Consider the following 20,499-nt stretch of genomic DNA (forward strand, 5'->3'; position numbering starts at 1 on the left):
TTTATGCCCAAGGGGCTGATACAATTTCCTTTACTATTCTTTTATATGCTTTACATTTCTTGGCTCGAAATATTTTGCATATTTTGATACTGATGAACCGGTTATGTTTATTTATTCATACAAACATAGTTTGGATTTGGGATCGAAATTCGATGCATTCATGCATAGTTTATTCGAATTATCCGCTTCCGACCTCGTTATTTATCAAGGTCGGATATTACTTTAACGATGAACTGAAAAGTACTTATATGGTATGTAATATGAATGATTTGGTTATCTTTTTAGTCACTTTTCCTCATCCTCAGTATTTTGGCTCCGAGGTTATGAGTTCGAAACTATTTTTCTTTAAGATATTCCAGCCTCGATCTCGACATATTTCGCAATAGGTTTAGGTTCCCATTTATCATCGATCGATAATTTGGCTGGTTTGTTCCAAACCTGTTGTGTTTGCATATCTGGTTAACTCCAAATATTTTAGGTTCTTGATGGTCGGTTATATCCGAACTATCTAAGCTCGCGTATTTGGTCATATCCAAATACTTTGTTTTTGATAATTCGGTTATGTTCGAACTATCTAAGATCGCGTACTTGGTTACATCCAAATACTTTATGTTTTTGATAATTCGGTTATGTCCGAACTATCTAAGATCGCGTACTTGGTTACATCCAAATACTTTATATATATTTTTTATTTTTTAAGCTGTTGGTATGTATACCAATGATGCCCCCTTAATATCCTATGAGTGTGACCATAGGTTATTAAATTAAGAGAGATTGCAAAAATAAAAATACATTACATGTGAAACAAAGCAGACCTTTTATTTGATGAAATTCAGAAACAAACAAACAAACTAGTACAGATAGAAAGTCATGGTTACAGGCAACACTTCCTACACTATTGATAATATGGTCTAAGGTGTTCGCCATTCCATGCTCGTGGTATCAGGCTCCCATCTAATCTCGCAAGTTTGTATATGCCAGATCGGATGACTGATTCTATCTGGTATGGTCCTTCCCAGTTTGGCCCGAGCACTCCAGCTGCTGGATCTCGGGTTGCTAAGAATACGCGTCTCAATATCAGATCTCCCACTCCGAACTTTCGATCTCGAACCCTTTTATTGAAATATCTTGCGGTTCGTTGCTGGTAAGCAGCATTTCTCAGCTGAGCCTCTTCCGTTTTTTCTTCGATCAAGTCTAGGGTTTCTTCGAGCCGAGTGTGATTTGAATCCTGATCGTAAATTTGAGTTCGAATCGTTGGGATTTCGACCTCGATGGGCAACATTGCCTCGCATCCATACGCTAGAGAGAACGGGGTATGTCCCGTTGATGTTCGAGCTGTAGTTCTATATCCCCAAAGGACTTGAGGCAATTCCTCGGGCCATCTTCCCTTTGCTTCCTCCAACTTTTTCTTTAGAGAACTCTTGAGGGTTTTGTTAACGGCTTCGACCTGACCATTCGCTTGAGGGTGAGCCACTGATGAAAAACTCTTTATTATACCGTTCTTGTCACAAAAGTTGGTGAATAAGTCGCAATCGAACTGGGTCCCGTTATCAGATACAATCTTTCTTGGTACTCCATATCGGCATACGATGTTCTTTACCACGAAATCAAGGATCTTTTTCGAAGTTATGGTCGCCAATGGTTCAGCCTCTGTCCATTTTGTGAAGTAATCAACGGTGACCACAGCATATTTTACTCCGCCTTTGCCAGTTGGGAGTGAGCCTATGAGGTCGATGCCCCATACCGCGAAAGGCCATGGGGATGTCAACATGGTCAGTTCGGAAGGTGGAGCTCGGGGTATTATGGCGAATCTCTGGCATTTGTCGCACTTTTTTACGTATTCGAAAGAGTCCGTTTTAATGGTTGGCCAGAAATATCCTTGGCGTATAATCTTCTTGGACAGGCTATGCCCCCCGGTATGGTCTCCGCAGAACCCTTCATGAATTTCTTCAATAATCTTCTTAGCTTCGGGAGGAGTTACACATCTAAGCAGCGGCATGGAGTACCCTCTTCTGTATAACTTTCCATCCATAATGGTGTAACGAGGAAGTTGATACATCAACCTTCGAGCTTGATTTCGATCTCTTGGAAGAATTCCATTTTCGAGATAATCAACTATTGGACTCATCCAGGTTGGTTCTGTTTCAATCATACACACATCTTCCTCGTCTGGCTCAGTAATGCTGGGTGCTGATAGGTGTTCTACGGGTATAACATTCAGCTCTTCATTTTCGGCGGAAGTGGCGAGCCGAGCTAAGGCATCTGCATTTGAGTTTTGTTCTCGGGGAACCTGTTCGATTGCATAAAACTCGAAATACTCTAATGCGGATTTTGCCTTCGCCAGATAAGCTGCCATTCTTGTGCCACGAGCCTGGTACTCCCCCAAGATTTGATTAACCACGAGCTGGGAGTCGCTGTAGCAATGTATAGCTTTGGCCTTGAGCTCTTTTGCTATTCGTAGTCCCGCAAGTAGAGCCTCGTATTCAGCTTCATTATTAGATGCTTTAAAACCAAATCTTAAAGCAGAGTGAAATTTGCTCCCTGCAGGAGTGATCAGAATAACTCCTGCCCCCGCTCCATTTTCATTTGACGAGCCGTCGACGTAAAGTTTCCACAGCTCGTGGGCCGTGGTTATTACCTCGTCGTCGGCTATACCAGTGCATTACACTATGAAGTCTGCCAAGGCTTGTGCCTTAATGGTCGTTCTTGGATGATAAGTGATCTCGAACTGTCCGAGCTCAACAGCCCATTTAAGGAGCCGACCTGACGCCTCTGGTTTAGACAGGACTTGCCTAAGTGGTTGATCTGTCAGTACATGAATGGGATGTGCTTGAAAGTAGGGGCGGAGCTTGCGAGATGAGTGGATTAGGCTGAGGGCAAGCTTCTCCATCAATGGGTATCTTGACTCTGCCCCCAGTAATCTTTTGCTGATGTAATAGACGGGTTTCTGTAATTTCTCTTCTTCTCGAATGAGCACCGCGCTTATCGCGTGTTCGGTAGTTGAGAGGTATAGGAGCAATACTTCTCCCGTCTCAGGCTTCGATAGGATGGGCGGTTCAGCTAAGTGCTTTTTGAGCTCCTGAAAGGCCAGCTCGCACTCCTCTGTCCATTCAAACTTCTTACTTCCTCTCAATAAGTTGAAGAATGGAAGGCCACGATCCGTTGACTTCGAGATGAATCTGCTCAGGGCGGCCATCCTGCCAGTCAAGCTTTGGACATCTTTATGCTTCCGAGGTGAAGGCATATCAATCAGGGCCTTTATTTTGTCGGGATTAGCCTCGATCCCTCGAGAGTTGACAATAAAACCCAGAAATTTTCCCGAAGATACCCCAAAAGTGCACTTCTGAGGATTTAGCTTCATGTTGTATTTCCTGAGTACGCCAAAGCACTCTTCGAGATCATCAACATGGTTCTTGTTAAGTTAAGACTTTACAAGCATGTCATCAACATAAACTTCCATGTTGTTCCCTATTTGCTCTGAAAACATCATGTTTACGAGCCGCTGGTACGTGGCTCCCGTATTCTTGAGTCCGAATGGCATGACATTGTAGCAGTGGAGCCCTTTATCTGTGATGAAGCTCGTATGCTCTTGGTCAGGGGCATGCATAGGAATCTGGTTATATCCAGAATAGGCATCCATGAACGACATCAGGCCATGCCCCGCCGTGGCATCCACGAGCTGGTCAATTCTTGGCAGCGGAAAACAGTCTTTTGGGCAGGCCTTGTTGAGGTCTGAGTAGTCAATGCAGGTTCTCCACGTCCCATTGGGCTTCGGGACTAACACGGGATTGGCTACCCAGTCAGGGTAAAAAGCGTCCCTAATGAAATTGTTTGCTTTCAGCCTGTCGACTTCCTCCTTTAGTGCTTTTTTTCTGTCTTCGTCCAGCTGTCTTCGCTTTTGTTGCTTCGGGGGAAAGCTTTTGTCTATATTCAATGCGTGGCTCGCTACATTCGAGCTTATCCCCACCATGTCTGAGTGTGACCATGCAAAGACATCCTGGTTTTTCTTCAGAAAGAAAATTAATTGCTATTTTGCCTCGTCTTGGAGGTGTTTTCCGACCTTCACCTTCTTTGAGGGATCAGCTTCCTCGATCTGAACTTCTTCGAGCTCCTCCAAAGGTTGGAGGTCAACTTTCTCCTCAATCCTTGGATCGAATTCCTCGTCAATTTCTAAAACCGTTCCATCTTTATTTTGTATGATAACGAGTGCCTGAGCACTCGTTTGTTTCTTTCCCCTCAGAGAAATGCTATAGCACTCCCTTCCTGCCAATTGATCTCCTTTTAAAGTCCCGACCCCGCTTGGGGTTGGGAACTTAAGGGCCAGGTGCCTCACAGATGATACTGCCCCCAGCCCGACCAGGGCGGGTCTCCCGAGCAGTACATTGTAGGCAGATGGTAAATCTACCACCACGAACTCCATCATCTTGGTCACCGAGACTGGATAGTCTCCCAAGGTCACAGGGAGTTCAATGGATCCCATACAAGCAGTCCCTTATCCTGAAAAGCCGTACAAAGTAGTTTCACATGCCTTCAGGTCTCGAAGGGAGAGTCCCATTTTCTCGAGGGTCACCTTATAAAGAATGTTGACCGAGCTCCCATTATCTATGAGAACTCGGCGGACTCTCTTGTTGGCAAGCTGAAGAGTAATAACCAATGGATCATGATGAGGGAACTGAACATGAGATGCGTCCTCCTCAGTGAAGGTTATCGGTTGCGTTTCAACCCTTTGGCTTTTTGGTGCCCTAGGTTCGGGTTCATAAGGAGACCCGTCCCCTGTCTTCAACTCGTTAACGTATCGCTTTTGAGCATTTCTGGCCCCTCCCGCGAGATGAGGCCCTCCCGAGATGGTTATTACATCCTTTCCATCAATTGGCGGGGGCCTGACTTCTTCCCGAGATCGGGAGTTATTATTTTGTGCCGTTGAAGGCGCGGCTACTCTCTGACTCGCAGTAGTCTGTCCAGTACTCTGGTTTTTGACGTACTGCCGGAAATAACCTCTCGAGATCAACCCCTCGATCTCGTCCTTCAGCTGTTGACATTCATCAGTGGTGTGTCCGGTGTCTCTATGGAACCGACAATACTTACTGGAATCCCTTTTGATTTCTCATTGGGTCCGGACGCCTGAAGGGGACCTGGTTTTCATTAGCCAGGTATATGTTTTCCCGAGACTCGTTGAGTTCGGTGTGTACTTTATATACGGAGAAATACCTTTCTCCTTTCTTTTTCTTTCCCCCTTCAGCCTCGGGGTTATTTCCCTCGCTCTTTTTCCTCTTGGAGGGATTCTCCGAGGCATGCTGTGGAGCTGCTTGGTCAGCCGAGGTTGAGGCGGAGTTAATGTTTATCGTTGTAGTTTTGGTCTGCAAGGTCGCCTTCAGCGTTGACCTCGCCTCCTCTACATTGACAAATCTCTGCGCCCGTCTGTTAAATTCGGTTATTGACCTCACCGATTTCCCTTGCATGTCATCCCAAAGGGCACTTCTGGGTAAAACACCAGCTCAGATAGCCATCAGGTGCCCACTGTCATCCACATCTCGAGCTCGGGCGACCTCTAGATTAAATCTTGTCAGATAGCTTTTCAGTGTTTCGCCCGGCTGTTGTCGGACGTTAGTCAAAGTGGATGCCTCTGGTCTGACTCCCATCATAGCTCGGAACTGCTTCTTGAAGTCTCTAGACAACTGATCCCATGAAGTTATCAAGTGCCTCTTGTACTTTTCGAACCAACTCTTAGCAGGTCCGGCCAATGATGTTGGAAACAACATACACCTGAGCTCGTAACCCACGTTACTAGCTCTCATAATAGTGTTGAATGTACTCAGGTGACTGCATGGGTCGGTTTTTCCTTCAAACGCTGGGACGTGAGGAATCCGGAACCCTTGAGGAAACTGAGTATTAGAAATATTTGGAGAAAACGGCTCGAGCTCCTCGTCAGAGTCCTCATATCGACCGTTCCCTCGTTCATTCTTTAAAAGCCTAAAGGCTTTTTCGAGCTGATCAATCCTTTCTTGGACTGGGTCCTTAGGTGGTGTCTGGAATTGACAGTTATTGATCATGATCCCAGGCTCGCGTCTCCGTGAGGGATCTCTACGCCCATTTAGGTGATTCCTTAGGTCCGGATTTGTCTGATCTCCCTTCCCCTTGCTCTGATTTAGATGATTTCGCAGGTCAGAATGATTCTTGCGACTTCCAGTATTTTTACGACCTCGGTCGCGTTTACTGACGGACCTGGTCTCTCCGGACTCGTCACTGGTAAAACTCATTGTTCGGTCATTTTGCGATGGGTTCTTCCCATGTCGCCTTGTTTCCGCAGTGCGAGACCGGGACGTATGATTTTTCTCAGATTGTGCGCTTCTCCGCTCCTGGAAAGTCTCCCTGTGCCCTTGTCTATCCCCCGTACGCCCTTGATCCTGATCCCGAACAGGTTGAGCGTTTCTGCGGGGAGGTGAAGGATATCTTATGGGAGACGGAGGGAACCGTATAGGCGACGGTGGCTGCCTCCCTTGCCTCGGCCTAGAGGGTCCAGAATTTGCCCGAGATGGGTCAGTCGCGTTCGGTGCGCTACCAGGAACCTGAGTCCGAGCCTCGGTAGGAGCTCGGTTATTCTCAGTTCCTGCAGGCACTTCCACAGGTGGATTAGGCGGGACTCGAGCTCGGGTACTCCTCTGGGGCCTAGGAGGAGCAGATGGCTCTGCTGGTGCCGGAGGTTGAGTCGGTCTCCTCGTGGCAGCATCTTTTTGTGGTCGTCCACGGGGCCTCCGGGGAGGAACATGCACGTCCCTTGGAGGAGGGACTTGGTTTTCGCGCGGAAGCGGGGGCTGAGCCACATGCGCCTCTGTGGCCATCCTAGTCAATTCCTCATTCCGTTTGTTGGCTTCTGCCAACAGCTGTTTCAACTGCCGGTTTTCCAGTTCTACAATAGGAACGTAACGTTCAGGATTGTAGTACATATCCTCGTCCCTCGGTGGAGGCGGTGGTCCCCGGGAATCGGAGGATCCACTTCTCTCCTCAGACTCCGGGTTCTCCATTGGTTGTTTTCCAGGACGCCTTGGGTAGCTTTCATCAGGGGTGTTCTGATTGTTTGTCGCCATGAATCTCTCAGGGATGAATGCTTAAGGCTCTCAATGAAAGCACCAAACTGTTGATGCCGTTTTTCGTCAACAGATAAAAGAAGAGCACAAAAACAATGAATGACAATGGCCAAACGAAACAAACAAATCAAACACACGGTTTTTTACGTGGTTCAGCAGTTAAATCTGCCTAGTCCACGAGTCTCTGTTATTAATCTTAAGATTATCTCTGAAAAATTCTTTAGCATGAATTCTCCAGAGTTTTCTCTCAAGGATCAGAATTTCGGTCATTTACAATGGTGCATGGCTTCTCTATTTATAGAGAAGGATGCAGAATACTATCCCACATATTTTGGGTAGTTACTCTTTTGTGAATAAAATAAATGGCTTTAAATGCCTATAATCAGATATAAAAGGAAACGTTCCTGAAGACCAGGAATCGCATAACTGACCAAATAATATCCCACGATTCTTGGGGATTTACATTAATAAATGAGGATTACATCTCATATTTATAACACTTGTAAATATTCAAGGTGATTATTGCGTATCTCTAAGGCTTTAGCATCTCAGGTCTCACGTCATTGTTCGAGCTAATGGCATCTCCCGAGATCACGTGTCTTTCGAGATCGTACGTACATCTAGCTCGAGACCCCCGATCCGAAGTCGTCCCCGAAGATGAGTGTGTTCTCAGAACTACCTTTCGAGATCGAGATCGTTTCGAGCTCATATATTCGAGGTCATATATCGTACTTTGCAGGCTCGATATACAATCCTGGAGCATACTTCAATCCTTACGAGACCATTTGTTGCGAATCCAACTTTCGAGGTCATATTTACCATGGCTCGAAATCTGGGTATAACAGTATTTTGTTAAAAGGTTAAAAATTCTTTATAAAAAGTCTAAAATAAATATATATAATTTATGTTTTGTGTAAGAGCTCACACCATTTTGAATAATGTATTCTAGCCAATTATCCGTTTGGACCTTTATTTTTAAAAATAAATTTTTTGGCCTTGTGTTTTGTTAAAAAGTTAAAAGTAAATTTTAATTGGTTTAAATTAATTAATTAATTATATATATAATGATGATAATAAGTCATTTTCCTAAAATTTATTGATAAAAAAGAATGTACACTAATTTCATTATGGAGAAAAAATATTACAAGTGAGAATGTTTTCTCTAGAGAATTAGAGTTCAAGTCTATTGTAACAATGTATTTCAACTTTATTTATAGTGAAGCATAAATGTTTTTACTATGAAGAAAAATGATTACAAGTTAGAAGGTTTTCCTTGGAGAATTATAATTTAAGTCTACTTTACCAATGTATTTCAATTCTATTTATAGTGAAGCATAGAGATACGTTTGGTAATTTATGAGATAAGATATTATAAATATTTTTCATTTGTTACAACATAATAATCATTTTAATTCAAAATATCTAAAAATTTATTTGAATTTAAGTTACATTAAATAAAATAATGATAGATATTTTTTAATGTGTATTATTATTATTGTTATTGTTATTGTTATTATTATTGAGAAAATAGATAGATAAATTAATTAATATTATATTATTTATATATAAGATATATATTATTAATTTATGTTAATATCTCTCATTTAGATTAATTAATTAGTTTTTTAACATATATTATTATTATTATTAAGAAAATGGATAGTAAAATTAATTAATTAATATTATATTATTTATATATAAGATATAAATTATTAATTTATGTTAATATCTCTCATTTAGATTAATTACTTAATTTATTATTATTATAAAAAAATAAGAAAACAATTAGAGTGGTTTTGATAAATTTTAACATTTTGGGGCTCTCATTTATATAGATATATATAAAATAGATTAGATATATAGATTAATAGAATAATATATAGAATATTCTAAAAAAAATCCTTAAATACTCAACATTTACAATTTGATGAAGTTAAATGCCTCTAAATTGAAATGGTTTGAATTACATAAATAGATAATAACAATAATATATATTTTGAAGTAATTATTTAGAATAATTAAAATATCTCAAAATGGACTATGCCGAGTAACCTATTGATGGGTGTTGACGCCGTTTTTCGTCAAACAGTGAAAGAAGAGCACATAAACAATAACTGATAATGACCAATTGAAATAAGACAATACAAACACACGATTTTTACGTGGTTCAGCAGTTAAATCTGCCTAGTCCACGAGTCTTTGTTATTAAACTCAAGATTATCTCTGGGAATTCTTCAGGAATGAATTCTCCAGAGTTTTCTCTCAAGGTTTAGAATTTTGGTCAATTACAATGGTGCTTAACCTCTCTATTTATAGAGAAGGCTGCAGAATATTATCCCACATATTTTGGGTAGTTACCCTTTTTGTGAATAAAATTAATGGCTTTAAATGCCTATAATCAGATATAAAAGGAAACATCCCCTGAAGACCAGGGGACGTATAACTGACCAAATAATATCCCACGATTCTAGGAGATTTACAGTAATAAATGAGGATTACATCTCGTATTTACAACACTTATAGATATTCAAGGTGGTTATCACGTATCTCTAAGGCTTTAGCCTCCCAGGTCTCCCGTCATCTTTCGAGCTAGAGATATCTCCCGAGGTCACATGGCTTTCGAGATCGTATGTGCGTTGAGCTCGGGACCCCTGATCCGATTTCATCCCTGAAGATGAAAGCGTCTCTGGAGCTACATTTTCGAGATCATGAACACTCCGAGGTCACCACATTCGAGGTCGTCCATGTCCTGCAGGCTCGATATTTAATCCTGGAGCATATTTCCAACCTTATGAGTCCACTTGTTTGCGAATCCAACTTTCGAGGTCATTTTTAACATAGCTCGAAATCTGGGTGTAACATCTTGCCCCCTCAAAAGTATTTGTTCGAATCCTAAGAGAAGGAAACTTTTGAACTACTTTCTATGAGAACTGTACCGTCACACTTTTGAAAATGGACACGCGCAGCTGGGTATTGCTCATTTTTGGTACTTGAGTACCTTGGAAACATACCCACGATCATCTGTCTGCCACCTTTTCGGCGTCATCTTGTCATTGATCCCCATCCGTCCGATCTGGCAAGGATTCCATTCAACGCCCCAGATTAATCCCCCTTTTTCCATCTATATATACGAGACCCCACTCTTCATCTTCATTTTTACCTTCGTTCACCAAAAGCAAGAAAAGAAGAAAAACGAAACCAGAGACCTTTTTATAAAGTTTCTATTCCGTGCATGTTTTCTCGGCCAAAGAAACAAAGAAACCCTGGTCTGTTCGAGTCCGTGAGTTCTTATTTGCAACCTCTTCTTCAATCGACAATCTCTCTTTGATAAATGCACGAAACCCAAGAATGCCTTTTCTGATTAACCGCCACTCTTTTTTCCCTTGATCTTCGGGATTTTCAAAAAATTATCCACGCTCCTTTCTTTTTCGTGGAACGCACGCCCTGACCCTTCAATAAGGGTCTTAATATTTAGCTTGTTTTGCTCCTAAACCCCCGAGCTCGTAACTTCGAGCTCGCAACTCTTGCATGCATGACCCTCACCATTTTTTCTTTCTCGCTAGATGTCACAGAATCTGGAAAGACGGTGGGGGTCGTTGCTGGCAATCCCTTACGAGCCAAAATCTCCGAGCCCAGAATCGCTGTTCGCCCGAAATCAACGTCCGATAAGAGAATACGAGCTTGCGCGCGAGCAAGAGGACATTCGAGCTCATTACCGCCGCCAGATAGACGAGGTCATAGAGGGGAAGAGGAGAGTTCTTCGGGAGGCCCTCTATCTAGAATCCTATTCAGGACCTAGGCCGATTCCTCTCGATCCTGCATTAAAGGTTACTGTCGCATACCATCCAGGAGAGCTCAAATTTTCACTAATGGGGGAACCTTCTTCCTTGCAGCTGAGGAGAGAAATGTTTAAGGCCGAGCACTACTGGAGCTCGGTTACCACAACTAGCCAGATAACTGAAATCCTGGCTTTCCACGGCCTTAGCCTGTCAGGCTCCTTGAAGTGTCGAGCTCCGGTCGACCATGAACGAAGCTGCTTCGCCCCTGGGGGCCGCGACGCCAGTGTGAAATACGCGGCCTGGAGCCAGGAACACATGAGGGCAGGAGCTCTGTTGCCCTTGAAGTCTTTTTTCAAGGACTTCACGGATTTCGTTGGGTTGGCCCCGTTCCAACTCAACACCAACTCTTACAGGGTACTGTCTGCCCTGAGGTCCTTATACCACGAGATGGGGTGGAAAGGACCTTCGCCTTAAGAGATCCTGTATCTCTTTTGTCTGAAAAGTAACCCCTCCCGAGCTCAGGGAGGGGATGGCTTTTATTACCTCTCGAGCTATCCCAAGGAGAAGAAGGTCTTTGAAGATCTTCCCAATCATCCGCCTGATTTCAAAAGGGCCTTCTTCTGGATGGATGGCTTGTCCCCGTCTCGACACTATTCGTTCAGGCGGATTCGTAAGTATTCCCATTATCTTTATTTCTATGCTCGTGACTTTAGCTCTTAGATCCGTACTTAGTAGAAATATGTTGTCTTTCAGCCAATTTTCAGCGTCCCACTCCTGACGATACAATGAAGGAGCATAGAGAGACTCTGCTCCAACTCCCACATGGCAAGAGGTCTCTCTTATACCTTTTACACGAGGATAGGCTCCGAAAGTGTGGACTTTTGGGAGAGGGCCAGTCCACCTTTGACTGGTCCAACAAAAAATATGAACACTGGGAGCAGGTGCCCCTGCCCACAGGCGCCTTTCCTCCGAGGAGAGAAACGAGGCCACCACTTCCAGTTCGCCTGAGGAGTCCGCAGTCGGGGAATGAGGCTAATGATGAAGACTCGAGCTCAGATTCGGATGAAGGTAAAGTCCTCCCTACCTCGAGAATGTGGTCCCCCACCTTACTAAAACACAGGCCCAATAGGTTAGTCTCGTGCCCACAGGATAGATACCACTTCTACATATGGAGTTGGGTAGATGACTGTGTCCATAGGTTTGATAGTGGGCTCGGGAAATACGACACCATGTATACCACAGACGAGGTGTGGAACGGGATAGCTGTTCAGTATGGGACCAACGATTATAGGGACCTTTCGAGGTTATCGCCCACATATAGGGAAGGCACTCCCCCCGCCTCCTCTGAAGACGGGGGAATTTCATGGTCCCCAAGCTCGAGCTCGGGGAAGAGTTCCAGTTAGGTTTCTTCTATCATCACTTTATATATCTGTGATACTTAAACAACTTGTATGCTTCTCTTTTACTGGCTCACTCTGTGTTGTGACTTGTGCAGGCAAGATGGACTCCGACCTCGACAACATCATCGATGGTGCTGGCGCCAAGAGGAGCAAGCGTCCCAGAGCGGGGTCGTTTAAGACTGACCAGCCGGGCAAAGGCCCCATGATTAGTGGTGAAAATTGCATTATTTATTTATTTTAATAGCCAAAATAAATTAAGTTTAATTAATATTTTCATTAAATTAATATGATTTATTTTATAAATGAAAATATTTAATTATGATTTAATTTATTGATATTTTGTAGGAATTAAATATGTATTTTGTTACAAATAAAAGAAAATAAATAAATAAGTAAAGTTGAAGAAAGGAATGAAGAAAATGACATTTTTGAAGGAGTTTGGCCCAGTCCCGAAGGCCCAAACAGAAGCCCAGGCCCGCTGGCCTCCTTCTCCACCTTCAGTGCCAGATGTCTGCATCCCAGAGCGCCACGTGTCCAGTCCCCTTCTCCTCCAAATGCATTGATCCAAATGCACCCAACTCTTCATTCCTTCAGCAAGCTCCCCACGTGACCTCCCTTCTCCTCCAAATGCATTGACCCACATGAAGCTCCTTCAGCAAGCCAACGTGACCCAAGCATCCCCATCATCCCAGGAGGCCCAATACTCCAAAAGCCCAACAAGCAGCCAACTCCCATCAGCTCACCCAAAAGCCCAACACGCCCAAGCAACCCAGCCTTCTCTTCTTCAGCCCAGGCTGCCTACGTGGCACTCTTTCTTTGGTTGAAAGTGGGTCAAAACCCTCTTGTGTCACCAGCCATGTTTTGTGGGTATTGGGCTTTGTAAATTGCTATTTTGAGCTTTATAGATCATGTCTTTGTGGTATTTTAGAAAAAGAGCATTTTGACTATACACAAAAATAGCTAGGGTAATATTAATAATAAGATTTGATTTTTCAAAATCATATTTTATTATTAATATTTCAGATTTATTTTGTAAACCCCATTTTGTTGTTTAATTTCTTTTTAGTCCTTTTCCCCATCTATAAATAGGGACACTCTCTTCACATTATGGATGTAATTTTTAGAGTAGAGAAACTATAGCAAAATTTCCACTCACTTTCTTCTTAGAATTTTGTGAGAATCATGAGCATAATGGCCTAATCTTCCTAGGAAGGTTAGGGATGATTCCATATGCAAGTGATGTTATTTTGCTACTTTGATTTACTATGTTCTTAATGTAATATATTTGAGTTATTTATGTTCTTTCATCTCTATCTTTATTTTGCTATCTTTATTTACTTATGCTAATAGTATATAGGATTAGTCATGCTCTTTCTATGTGCTTCTAATTAGTAAAAGTAATATTGATACATAATTTTATGTCTAATCTTCTATTACATTATTGCCCTTGGGTATTTTGTCATTTTTAGATTTTTCATAAGATTAACATTGTGCTTTTAAAGTAAAGAACTTTATAACTCAAATGAACTTTTGTTAGAAAAACTATGGACTTTAATGTTAGATTTTCCAAGTAAATGTTGGGATGTGAACTATTTACTTGTGTATTTTTAAATCAAGTAACCAAGTAACTAAGCAAGCATATGGATGATTCTTGAAACCTTTCCATTTCTCAAACTCTTGATTACATCTTACATTTATCTCACCTATCTCACTTTATCATTTCATCAAAAAAATACAATATCAAAATCTCAAACCTCTTTCCATTTACAATTTTATTTATTTCTTGTTACAAACTTTTTGTGTTATTTTCTACTAATCTTTTGATTTAGGTTATCTCCTTGTGGATCGACCGTCCGATTATACTACAACCACCGCTTAGTGGTTGTCACATTTTGGGCGTTAAACAAATTTTGGAGTTCACAAGTTAGTAACAGGTGACAACCACTAAGCGTTATCTGAATGGAGTTCACCTGTAGCGTTATCAAAATTTGTTTAACGCCCAAAATGTGACAACCACTAAGCGTTATCTGAATGGAGTTCACCTGTAGCGTTATCAAAATGTAACAGTTTACGCTCAAATGAGAAAAGATAAACTTTTTAGGACAAACAATTTGAACAATATTGATCACAAGATAGGCAAATCAACTTATTGGAATTCAAATGACAAACAACCTTTGGGATTTACATGAGAAAACTCCAAGAACAAAATGACAACTAATTAGAAATGATAAATAAGACAATGAACTATAATGATAATTAATTTTTTTTTAATACAATTACACAAAATAATAGTAATAGAAATATATATAAGTTTTTTTTTTTACAATTACAAAATAATAGAAGGAAGTGTTGCTCTTGTTCTTTTTTTTTTTTTTTAAATCTATTTTTTTCTTTTTCTTTTGTTTTTTTTTTAATTTCTTTTCCTTTTTTTTTAATTTCTTCTTCTTTTTTTTTTTGACAAGAGACAACACAAAAATAAAAAGAAAATTACAAATACAATAAATAGAACACATATTTATTACAAAGACTTTTCTTAAGTGAAAAATATCCCTCTAGTAAATGTCATATTTTAAATTCCAAAAATGTGACTTTACCAACTCAAATGATCAATAAAAGTTCAAAAAGTTGTTTTCTCAACTCTCACAACTCACCAAAAAAAATGAAAAACTTTAAACTTGAAATTTCTCTCAACTATTTGTGTTAACGACCAATTTATTTATCATATGTTTGGAAAGTGCACAAAAGAACTCTGAAAATCACTTCTTAATAGCTAAATATAGTAAGAACTGACTCAAACCAACAAATTCTACTCATGCTTGGATAATGTTGAAAAAAATTTGACTTAACAGTTCAACAAGAAAATAATGTTTTCCAAATGACTGCTAATGACGTAACAATAAGATTTTACAAATGAAAGCCAATGCATGTTCACCACCCCCAACCAAAAATCAGACAGTGTCCTCAATGTCAAAATGAATAAGCAATGAAAAAGATAAGGAAAGAGAACACCTGGATGATGACCATGTCCATGAGGTGAGAGCGAAAATAGCCTGGTAACAAAACCCCAAAACAAAATACAAAAATGAAAAGCATACAAAAATAAAAGAAAGACAGAAAAATAAAGATAATGAAAAATAAAAAGAACAACAACAAACCGTTCAGAACTTCAGAGTGTATAGATTGGGTCCTTAAGAAGGACCTCTTCAACACGACTCACACTCTCAATGTAATGCTTCAGCCTTTGGCCATTGACTCGAAAAATTCTCCCATCGATTGGGTCCTCGACCTCCATCGAACCGTTGGGAAATACTTGCTTCACTACAAATGGACCAGTCCATTGCGATCGTAGTTTACCGGGATGCAATTGCAAGCGAGAGTCGTACAGATGCACTTTTTGATTTGGCTCAAAGTGTTTTCGCAGGATTTGTTTGTCGTGAGCGATTTTCAATTTTTCCTTATAAATCCTGGAATTGTCATATGCATCGTTTCTCAACTCCTCAATTTCGGACAACTGGAGTTTGCGATTGATACCTGCGGCATTTAGATCAAAGTTGAGGGCTTTGATAGCCCAGTATGCTTTATGCTCGAGCTCGACAGGTAAATGACAGGCTTTTCCAAAGACAAGCCGATAGGGAGACATCCCAAGAGGGGACTTGAAAGCAGTGCGGTATGCCCAAAGAGCGTCTAGAAGTCGTGTAGACCAATCTTTGCGGTCGGGATTTACCGTCTTTTCCAGAATGTGTTTTATCTCCCTATTGGCTAACTCGGCTTGACCATTGGATTATGGATGATAGGCATTTGCAACTTTATGAAGTACACCGTACTTGTGCATAAGAGCCTCAAAGGATCGGTTGCAAAAATGAGTGCCTTGATCACTGATGATAGCGCAAGGGGTACCGAACCTTGATAATACATTTTCTTTCAAGAATTTGACAACTGTAGCGTTATCATTGGTTCGACATGGTACAGCCTCGACCCATTTGGAAACATAATCCACAGCGAGAAGAATGTAAAGGTAGCCAAAAGAAGGTGGAAACGGTCCCATAAAGTCTATCCCCCAACAGTCAAATATTTCGATAACAAGAATTGGGTTCAAGGGCATCATGTGCCGACGGGATAAGGATCCTAAATTTTGGCACCTTACACAAGAGCGACAAAAATCATTGGTGTCTTTGAACAAGGTGGGCCAGTAAAGGCCGCATTATAAGATTTTTGCAGCGGTTTTCTTCACAGAGAAGTGACCACCACAAGCATCATTGTGGAAAAAATTCAGCACACTAGACACCTCATTGTCGTGGATGCATCTTCGCATGATTTGGTCGGGGCAATACTTGAATAAGTATGGGTCATCCCAAAAGAAATTGCGCACCTCGACCAGAAATTTGTGTTTGTCTTGTGAACTCCATTCAGATGGGAGTTCACCTGTTACTAAGTAGTTTACAATGTGAGCGTACCACGGCAACTGAGCAACAGAAAGCAATTGTTCATCGGGGAAATCATCATGAATAGGTGGACTGTCATCGGGATCGCTGAATTCAAGTCGGGACAAGTGGTCCGCGATGACATTTTCAACACCTTTCTTGTCTTTGATTGTTATATCAAATTCTTGCAGGAGAAGAATCCACCGTATTAATCGCGCCTTAGCATCCTTTTTGGAAAGGAGATACTTAAGGGTGGAGTGATCTGTGAAGATCGTAATAGGCGATCCAATCAAATAAGATCGGAATTTGTCAAGGGCAAAGACAACGGCAAGCAACTCTTTTTCAGTAGTGGAATAGTTCATTTGAGCACTATTGAGAGTTCGACTTGCATAATAGACAACAAAGGGTTTCCCCTCCCTTCGTTGCCCTAGCACAGCTCCCACAGCAAAGTTGCTGGCGTCACACATGATCTCGAAAGGAAGACTCCAATCGGGTGACTGAATGATGGGAGCGGAAGTGAGCGAATTGACAAGCGCTCGGAAAGATTCCTCACACTTAGGTGTCCACTCAAAGGTAACATCTTTGGCTAGGAGGTTGCTCAGCGGACGAGCAATCATTGAAAAATTTTGTATGAACCTCCTATAGAAACCAGCATGACCAAGAAATGACCTAACGTCTTTGACAGTCTTAGGAGTCGGCAGGTTGGAGATAAGGTCAACTTTGGATTGATCAACCTCAATTCCTTTTTCAGAAACAATACGACCTAAGACTATGCCAGAAGATACCATGAAGTGGCATTTCTCCCAATTGAGGACAAGTCCCTTCTCGACGCATCGTTTTAAAACAGCTTCAAGATGAAGAAGACAGGTCTCGAAGGAGTTTCCAAAAACGGTTAGGTCATCCATGAATACTTCCATTGATTTTTCAATCATGTCACTAAAGATGCTCATCATGCATCTTTGGAAAGTAGTTGGTGCATTACACAAGCCAAATGGCATACGCCGGAAAGCAAACGTGCCAAAGGGACAAGTGAAAGTGGTCTTATCTTGATCCTCCAATGCAATCTCAATTTGATAATAGCCAGAATAGCCATCAAGAAAGCAATAGAAAGGATGACCAGCTACACGTTCAAGGATTTGATCAATGAATGGGAGTGGAAAATGATCTTTGCGGGAGGCGGCATTCAATTTTCTATAATCAATGCACATGCGCCACCCCGTCACCGTTCTTGTGGGGACAAGGACCCCTTTTTCGTTTTGGATAACGGTGACACCAGATTTCTTGGGCACAACTTGAGTTGGACTGACCCATTTGCTATCTGCTACCGGGTAAATAATACCGGCATCTAGCAATTTCAAAACTTCATTTTTTACAACCTCTTTCATCGTGGGGTTCAGTCGCCTTTGAGGGTCTCTTCGAGGGATAGCCTCGTCCTCCAGATTGATCCGATGGGAGCAAATTAACGGGCTAATACCTTTGATATCAGCAAGCGTCCAACCTATCGCAGATTTATGTGCTCGCAGTAGCTCGAGTAACTGCAATTCTTGAGAATTTTGAAGGTTGGATGAGATGATAACTGGAAAGGTTTCACCGTCTCCCAAGAAGGCATGTTTCAAACCCTCGGGAAGTTGGGTCAATTGAACAATTGGAACCTCTTCGGCTGAAGTTTTCGGCTGTGCCCTCTCGCGAGGTAGCTCTTCAAAGCGAGGTTGCCAAAACTGAGTCCGTCTATTGCGTGAGTCTATGTGATCTGATATTGCAAGAGTAGACTTAATAGAGCTTGGACTTTCGTTGTCGGATAGAAGGAGGAGTTCATCAAGATTATCAAAGTTGTTGCGCAATTGAACCTCCTCGGGAATTAAAGAGTCAATCATGAATGTTTGATAGCATTCATCATCTTCTCGGGATTGTTTCCCGATGTGGAAGATATTGACTTCAAGAGTCATGTTTCCAAACGATATCTTCATTAGACCATTCCGACAATTGATCAAAGCATTTGCAGTAACAAGGAATGGTCTTCCGAGGATAATAGGGATTTTAGACTCCATGTTCACCACAGATTGGGTATCAAGAATAAGAAAATCCATGGGGTAATAGAATTTTTCAATTTGAACCAATACATCCTCAACGATACCCCTAGGCTTTTTGGTGGAACGACCAGCAAGCTGTAGTACAACAGATGTTGGCTTCATTTCTCCAAGACCGAGTTGCGAGTATAAAGAATAAGGCATGAGATTAACACTCGCGCCAAGATCAAGTAAGGCTTGGCTGACTTCATGGGTCCCAATTTGGCAAGAAATGGTGGGACAACCAGGATCTTTGTATTTTGGCGGTGTCTTTTGTTCAATCACCGCACTCACTTGCTCGGTCAAGAAAGCAGTCTTCTTGACATGGTGCTTCCTTTTTGCAGTGCAAAGATCCTTGATGATTTTGGCATAAGCAGGCACTTGCTTAATGATGTGAAGCAAAGGAAGATTAATCTTTACTTGTGTCAAGTGCTCAAGGAGTTCAGCTCGGTTATCAGGAAGTTTCCCAACAGGTTTCAAAGCCTGGGGAAATGGTACCTTTGGAGTGGCATTGAGTGGTGGATTTTCAGGAATGACTTTTGGAATACTGGGAGAGTTGGATTTAATGGGTGGGTCTGGCAAAGTTTTACCGCTTCTCGTCGTGATGGCATTCACTTCCTTGACGTTTTGATCATTTGAATTTGAAGATTGGGCCATGTGTTGGCCTTGAACATTGAATTTCGGTTGGGAAGGAAGTTTGCCTTTTTCCGGAATGGCCAAGGATTCAGTCAAATTTGAGAATTGACATTTCATTTCCTTGATTTCCTCCATCATTTGGCGATTCAATTTGGATTGTTCCTCCATGAATGCATGAAGAGTATTCTCGAGAGAATTTCGTTGTGGATGAGCATTGTAATGAGGTGCAGAATACGCCTTTGATGGTTGAACTTGTTACTCGTTTCTCCATTGGCCTCCAGACGATTGAGCTTGGTTGGAATCTCTCCAACTGAAATTTGGGTGGTTTCTCCAACCAGGGTTGTACGTATGGGAGAATGGCTTGTTATATGCCCCTAAGGCATTGCATTGCTCCTCATAAACCCCCCTCATTTCATTCAAAGCTAAGCAGTCCTTAGCTAAGTGCTCTGTCCCTCCACAAACAAAGCAAGGTTCTTGCGGTTCCGCTTGAGCGATCATGTGCGACTTTTGCCCATTTTTCGTCATTAAGACCTCAAACTGCTTTTTCAAAGCTTCGAGTTGGGCCTTAATACTATCCTCTTCTCGAAGTTGATAGATCCCAGATGGTTTGTGTCGATTGGTGCTGTCAGTAGCACTTGGACCAGTCCAGGTGTGAGACTTTTTTGCAGTTTCTTCGAGATATTCAAGAGCATCGTCTGGCTCTTTTTCGAGGAATTCACCATTGCATAGCATTTATACAAACTGGCGCTCACGACTCGTGAGGCCTTCATAGCAGTAACTGACCAAGCGCCAGTTCTCATAGCCATGGTGCGGGCACTGATTTAACAGATCTTTGAATCTTTCCCAGACTTGATAGAACGTTTCATTGTCTTTTTGGGAAAATGTGGAAATCTGTCGTTTTAGACTGTTGGTCTTATGGCTGGGGAAGTGTTTCAGAAAGAAAGATTTGGTCATCTCCTCCCATGTTCCAATCGACCTAGGTCTCAAAGAGTACAACCAGCTTTTGGCTTTGTCCTTCAAGGAGAAAGGGAAGAACTTCAGTCGCACAGCATCGACATTGTCGGCTCGGTTATAGAACGTGGCTACCACCTCCTCGAATTCTCTAATATGCA

The 20,499-nt window shown here is 41.8% G+C and overlaps 1 non-coding gene across 1 annotated transcript; it reads left to right on the forward strand.

The window, feature by feature from the left end:
- Window positions 1–20,186: 20,186 nt before the first annotated feature.
- LOC133813016 (small nucleolar RNA R71) lies at window positions 20,187–20,293 on the forward strand. The gene has a single exon (XR_009884066.1). It is a non-coding gene; the product is annotated as a small nucleolar RNA R71 (small nucleolar RNA).
- Window positions 20,294–20,499: the final 206 nt, after the last annotated feature.

This window comes from Humulus lupulus, chromosome 1 (genome assembly GCF_963169125.1).
Source record: "Humulus lupulus chromosome 1, drHumLupu1.1, whole genome shotgun sequence".
NCBI classification, from domain to species: domain Eukaryota; kingdom Viridiplantae; phylum Streptophyta; class Magnoliopsida; order Rosales; family Cannabaceae; genus Humulus; species Humulus lupulus.